The sequence below is a fragment of the Lactuca saligna genome, chromosome 1, assembly GCF_052625555.1.
Source record: "Lactuca saligna cultivar CGN05327 chromosome 1, ASM5262555v1, whole genome shotgun sequence".
Taxonomy (NCBI): domain Eukaryota; kingdom Viridiplantae; phylum Streptophyta; class Magnoliopsida; order Asterales; family Asteraceae; genus Lactuca; species Lactuca saligna.
This window is the reverse complement of record NC_136417.1, coordinates 101,532,013-101,539,170: the sequence shown is the minus strand read 5'-3', so window position 1 is coordinate 101,539,170 and position 7,158 is coordinate 101,532,013. Positions and strand designations below refer to the sequence as shown.

Genomic DNA, 7,158 nt, shown 5'->3' with positions numbered 1-7,158 from the left:
AGAATAGACAAATCAGACAATTTGTTGATGTTCATTGGTGTATACAAGAAATAGAATGTTTGATTTATTTTGCTTATGAGTTATTAATCGGGGTATATTCGTTGTGATTGAAATATGTCTTAAATCAATACATTTTCTGTGTTTTTGAAAACAAACTAAAGCAGAGAAAGTGCTCTTGCTGTTTAAATGTGATTCAACATCAAAATAAAAGAGTTAGTTCTGTTAAAAGTTCAAGGAGAAAATTTAGTTTTAAAATTTACAAAGTTGGTAAACTCCTAATCTTTATATATAGATTAAAGCTATATAAGTTCTGCATTTGTTAAAAGTATACAGACTTAAGGGGATCGAGTTGTTAAAGTTTTATAAGAAATATTGATTTTACTAAATTTTTCGATTGTTAAAAATAAATAACAGAAAAATTAAGAAAAAATTGGTTAGATTGTATAAGAGTGACGTTTGTGAGTAAATTTAGTCAAGAAATATATTATGATTAAAATATCTTAATCACTTAAAGTTTTATGTATTTTATATAAATTAAACAATGAATGTATTTTAAATGAATCAGATAAAATAACATAATATAACTACTATTTAAATATTCAACTCTATTTAAATTTTTTTTAAATGTATCAAACTGTTTAGCATGTTTAGTAAATTAGGTCTGAAAGATTTGAGTAATCTTGGGTTGTAAACATAAGTACAAAGAACGCTTAAACACTACAATACAAAAAAAAAAAAAAAAAAAAAAAAAAAAAAAAAAAAAAAAAAAAACTATTAACTATTACCTATAAAAAATACTCACAAACTACACAATACAAAGTAAAAAAATTATTAACTACTACCTATAAACAACATTAAGGTTTCTTACTTTTGAAAGTGGGCTTTTACTTTAATATATTATCACTTTTTTATGTTTTAAAAGATGTCTTTATCATATCTTATTTGGATTTCGAAATTTATTAATATAAATTTTGATGTATTTATTTGAATTATTATTAACCAAATATTGTTATTTTTTTTATTAAAGTTATGTTTAATCTATAAAATCATTTGATATAGCTACGATTTACATTTTTATATTTTATATTATTCTATAAATTTTATATTTTTTTTATTTACATACAATCTATAACATATTTGTTTAATTATTACAAATGAATTATAACATGTCAAATATTTCATTCTTTTTACTCTAATTTTATTTACTGTATTTCACATATTAAAAAAAAAAATAGATAAAATGAACAGGTGAAAAAATGAATTTAGATTTACGAATGACCATTTGCTACATTTTCACCAAATAAAAGATTATGTAGACATTCATTTTTATATTAAGTTATATTTGAATTTAAATTAATTAATTAAATATTAAGTATATATATAATATATATTAAAAGCATATTGGTTTTGGGAAGGGTCAATTCATAGTAAAAGTTGGATGCATGACTAAACCTGTAAAATTCTTTATAGACGCAGGTGTCATTAAAGTAATTTGAAGTTTCACCTTTGGTACTTTTAGTTTCACTAATGTTTTAAAATTGAAACCTTTAGCCGACTTTTATTGCATAAAATCATTTATATATAAATAGCAAGTTCTTTTATACAAAGTTTTAAAAACTCATTCAAACGGATCAGACTGGATAACTGGGACCGAGAAAAGTTCAACAACAACTAATTTTATGTCAACTTTTCGAGCGGATCGAATCGGATGTTTTATTCAAAAAAACAGGTCGAAACAGTACGATAGAATCGACAAAAAAAAAAAAAAAACCATTTATTGACTTCGAAAGTTAGATTTCACTTAACCGTTAAAAAATAACATATTTCCAAAAACAAATTAAACAACTCAAATGATTAGGTTAGCCGGAATGTACTACTCAAAGACCGATGCATACTACAACAAAATGTAGGAAAATTATTTCTTTTATATATGTATTTACTAGGTTATAACCCGTGGAAACCACGGGTAAAAAAGAAAAATAATATTGATAATTAAAAATGGTAATACAAAATCAAAATTTTATAAAATTGTATCATTATTTTTACACAAACATACAAGTTTAAATTGCATAGTTTTTTTTTTTAATGAAGACGATACCCACAATTAATGGTGTAGCAAAACAAAACAAAATAAACCTGAATAATGAAGCAATTAACACTTGAATTAGAAAATATAAATGGTGCATTATAAAATAACTTGTTGGGTCTTATAATTTGTTAAACATAAAATGTACATTACATTTAGAGATATACTCAACAAATACAAATACTTGAGAAAACAATCATTTCCATATGCATCAAGCAAATCTTATGACAAAGTTATTATAGATGTTTACCCTTCATACACATTTTTGTTAAAGAATTAGTATATTTCTACAAATAAGAAAGATGTAATAAATATTTACAATTTATAATATTTACTCACAAGATAAAGTACAATGTTATACAGGTAACATAATGGAAGTACATCACAAATATGGGCAAAAAACAAAGTAAAAGTACAGTGCTAATATTCATATATAAACATATAATACCAATGGCCAAGTAGTTTTCAAAATAAGAGAAACAATCCAAACGTTTCAAGATGTTACTAAGATAAACAATCAAAAATATGTAGCTACAACAATCAACATAATTATGTTCAAATTACATTTGTTTAAATCGGTTCCCATGCAAATAAACTACTTAGAGACATAACAGACCAGGAAAACATACTTATTGGATAATTAACAGCAAAAGTGTGAGCTTTTTAGAAGATAACCATGAGAGATAAGTAAAAGTTGTAGTTGTCAATTATATTATCTAAATAGAACATTTAGGTTATTGAATGAATCAAAGCAGAATCAAATTTCACAAACATCTAGCTCCAATAAAGAAGAAATACTTTTCACGAATAATACAAAACAGAAAGAGTAAAGTTAACAAAACCGGAATGATTCCATATCTAGGTTATAACCCGTGTGTTACACGGTTGACAAAGTAAAACGACATTAAAACTTTAAAAAAAAACATAACCATTCATAGATTTACAAACATTTGTTATTATACAAAATTAAGTGTTTTGTCCAAAACGGTATATTTGTTAATTTAAAATGATATTAGTAACTTTTTAACAGAAGTTTTGTGTCTTTTTTTTGTTACATTAAATGATATTATTATGCCCTATTTTTGCATTTCTATATATATATATATATATATATATATATATATATATATATATATATATATATATATATATATATATATATATATTTTTAATTCAAAACTAATTCTACGCAATAAAGATATTCACTAAAAAGTGCATAAGTAACTTATGAGGTTTTCACATTTATTCATATTGACGTTGTGCTATTAGAAACTACTAAATGAAAGATATCCACTAAAAATGGCATAATAAGTTTCTTTAATAAAAGTGTATAATTTACAAGAAAATGTTTATTTAGAAATCAGTTAGACATAAATAGTACTGATCATCTTTTTCATATGGTTAATTTGCAATTTTCTTCTTATGATTGATACTAACCTGAAAAAGGATGAAGGTTGTATTAGGAGGTCATTATATTGGTCCAACTGTTGGCAAGGGCAAAATAGTCCAACTGTTATCCAGGTTGATATAATGTTGTCAATGATACCTTTTTTAAGATGTGGTTGCTTGAAACATTCAATCAAACACCCGGTCTGCATCAAAAACAACAAGAAATATGTGGTTAAAAACCAAAGAATTAATCTCTCTTGCCAAATGGTTATTTCTTTTAACATAGTAAATCTGATTTATCGCTTTACTCATCAAATTATTACTTTACTGTGATATTATGATTATTATAATACTTGTTAGGTGGGTTAGAATGTATCAAATCCTTTTTCTGATAAAAAAAAATGTACAACCACCATAATAGATGTCATAGAAACGCAGATATGAAAATTTCATATGAACAAACACTGAATAGGGCCTGATTCCATACCCTTGTTTTTACCTTAATGAGACATGAAATTGCAGCGTAGATTTATAGCAAAAATAAAAATAAAAATCATTCCATATAATATCAAACATGTCTACACATTAATACACACGTACTTTGTCAAATATTTGTATTCATCTCGTAGCAACAATCTGAATGCACATTAACACGATTGTGAAAATTCAATGAACAGGTCCTATTTATTGTAGATTAACAACTTGATTAAGTATATCCTTAATAGCTATCATTTTATATTATAAGATGTCCAACACTTTTGTAATAACCAAATAAGATTCACTCTTTGTAATACATCTACCACTATTATAAATCTGCAATTTGCATACGCATGGAACCCATGTTTGTTTTTTTAAGAGTAAATTACACGAATGGTCCCTATGGTTTAGGGTAATTTGCATGTTTGGTCCCTAATTTATTTTTTTAACTCGGAAAGTCCCTACTGTTTGTTTTTGTTACACGCTTGGTCCCTGTCTTACCTAAATAGACTATTTTGCCCCTGATTTTTTAATTTATTTAAATAAACACACTCTCAACCCTACTCTCCTCACCTTACCCTACCTATCCCATCATTTTTCCATATTCAAATAATAGTCTTTTTAGGTAAGACAGGGACCAAGCGCGTAACAAAAACAAATAGAAGGGACCAAACGCGTAACAAAAACAAACAGTAGGGACCTTCCGAGTTAAAAAAGTAAATTAGGGACCAAACGTGCAAATTACCACAAACCATAGGGACCATTCGTGTAATTTACTCTTTTTTTAATATAACTTTTATAAAAGAGGGCAGTTCCAAGCAACTTCGAACTAACTTCAAACAACATATGCAACGAATTACCCAAATACCCAATTGAAAATCAAAGCAATACAATCCCAAAAAAACCCTCCGATAAAGTAAAATGAACAACAAAATTGCAGAATCTGTTAATTTTTTAAAAGCAATTAGTTCTAATTAGGTCAAAACACCCACAAAATGTATCAAAATGCATCTGATTCTTTGTATCCCTCAGCAGCTGCAACCGAAGAGCATGAAAATCATCTGAAATGGGAGGAAAAAATTATAGAAAATACAAAGAGAAGACTCCATATGTTTTTCAGCCAATATCCTTACACTCACTAAAAATAACAAAAACCTCTAAGTATTAACAAAGAAATTAAAGATTGGGGTTTCTTTGACATTTGTTGTAGATGCGAGAAGAGTCCGTTGTGAGTGAAGGAAAGGGAAAAACCGATGATACATGATGATAGCACAAATGTAAATTGGTCACGTACCTTACTCGATTACCTTTCGCCGCCTTCCATGTTCGATATTTGATGGTAGTGGCGAGAAGGTGACTGCCTGAAGTTCTCCAATCTGAAGTAACTCCATCCCTTAATCTTATATTAGGGTTTAATCTAAAACAAAGGAAACAGAAAAATCAAGAATGGGTAAATTCACCTCAATCATGAATATGCTCAAAGCCTATTTTGTCTTAAGTGTGTATGTATCTGTGAGAGCTCCGACCTTCAAACAACCTCCGATCGATTTAACTTTCAATGGACCCATCTGAATCGAGATTTTACGCAAGACAATGTAAGCTTGATAATTAAAATAATGATGGAAAGGGAGTGATATACATAAAAAATAAAAAATGATATATAGATTTTACGTCTCCGATTTAAGGAGATGTTGAAGAAAAAGTGACGATCCAACTGAAATTGGGGATGAAGATTGAGTATGAATAATTGATTTTGAAGAAAGAGGAAAAAGTAACTTACGGAATTCATTTGAATATACAACCAGGTTCCTAAATTAAAGGCAATTGAGATGACCAGGTCAATTAAAAATCGGCGAGATCTAAGGAGATCAACAATTGGGATTACAGGAATTCAAAACCATATCCGTATTCAACAGCAGGGCATAAGAGAAAATTCACTTGCATAAAATAGGCGGGATAATTCGATCAGGGATGGCTAATTGACTGCCACTTAGCGAAAATGTTTTTATTTATTAGATTAGGGGATGTAGGAAAATATAAAAAATATAAAAAATTATAGAATTTGTGTTGGACCGCGGTCGAACTAACTTACGGCCACCAGACGGATTCAACTAAATTCTGGTGCTTAAAATATATTTATATTACAAAACATTTATAGCAAATTTTGATTTTTATAGTCTAATATCTTACATATATTATTCTTACTTTCACTAATTTTTATTAATTTTCTTATCAAGCTTTACATGTCATTTTTATCAACGAACTCAAATACAAAATTTTACCTAATTTATTATCATGGCAAATGACGTTGGCAAAATAAAAATAACAACTTTTTTCGGTTTTATTTTGTATACATAATAATCAAATAGGATGAAAAAAAATTATTATTTATCCTAATAAAATAAATAAGTCATCAAATATTGATATCTTTGCCACAGGGATTTTTTTATCAAAAGTCATAAAACTTTATCTTTCTGTAACGCTCGGTAATTCTTCAATGTATTGGATTAATTATTTTATATTGATTGGGCTTGGATCCATTGGATCCTTACAAAGTGGGCTTAAGGGTGCCATACGCTGGGCATACCACCCTATGTACGCGCAGCATACTGATGTAAGTTGATCGTGCATTGTGACATCCCCATTTTTACGGCCAGAAAAGACCGATTTTGTTTATGCTTTCTAAAATTCAGAGTACTTCTTTTAATAAAAATGTTACGGAATTTGTTCCCAGAAAAACATGATAAATACGTTTTTAAAACATTTTCGAAGAAACGTATTTTGTTCATTTTAAAACATTTGGGATGTCATCGTTAATACAGAAACATAAGCATAAACAGAACTTTCATTTATTTACACTAGTGATCTACATCTCTTTAAATCTCTCAGTGTAATGTGACTTCATATCAACACCTGTGATATAAATAAACTGAGTGGGTCAGGTTGGGAAACCTGGTGAGTACATAGGGTTTTCAACCCACAATAATATAATTATTATTTTCAAACAATCAAACAATCAACCCAATTACCCATCCCTATTATCTGCTTTATTCTTAAGGATCTACCCTAAGAATCAACTATTCCTCGTTCATACATTCCTAAGGATCATCCTAAGGAATCGGCACGAAGTCCATCATCACCGGGGTTTAGGCACTAAGTCTGCATAGTCGCCAGAATTTATACAATAGGCACTAAGTCTGCATAGT

At 28.0% G+C, this 7,158-nt stretch overlaps 1 long non-coding RNA gene across 1 annotated transcript; it reads right to left on the bottom strand.

Annotated features, from left to right (window-relative positions):
- Positions 1–3,350: 3,350 nt before the first annotated feature.
- LOC145000383 (uncharacterized) lies at positions 3,351–5,915 on the bottom strand. The gene is made up of 5 exons (XR_013661212.1): positions 5,733–5,915; positions 5,413–5,520; positions 5,247–5,328; positions 4,945–5,013; positions 3,351–3,678 (listed from the first exon to the last, which is right to left on the bottom strand). It is a non-coding gene; the product is annotated as an uncharacterized LOC145000383 (long non-coding RNA).
- Positions 5,916–7,158: the final 1,243 nt, after the last annotated feature.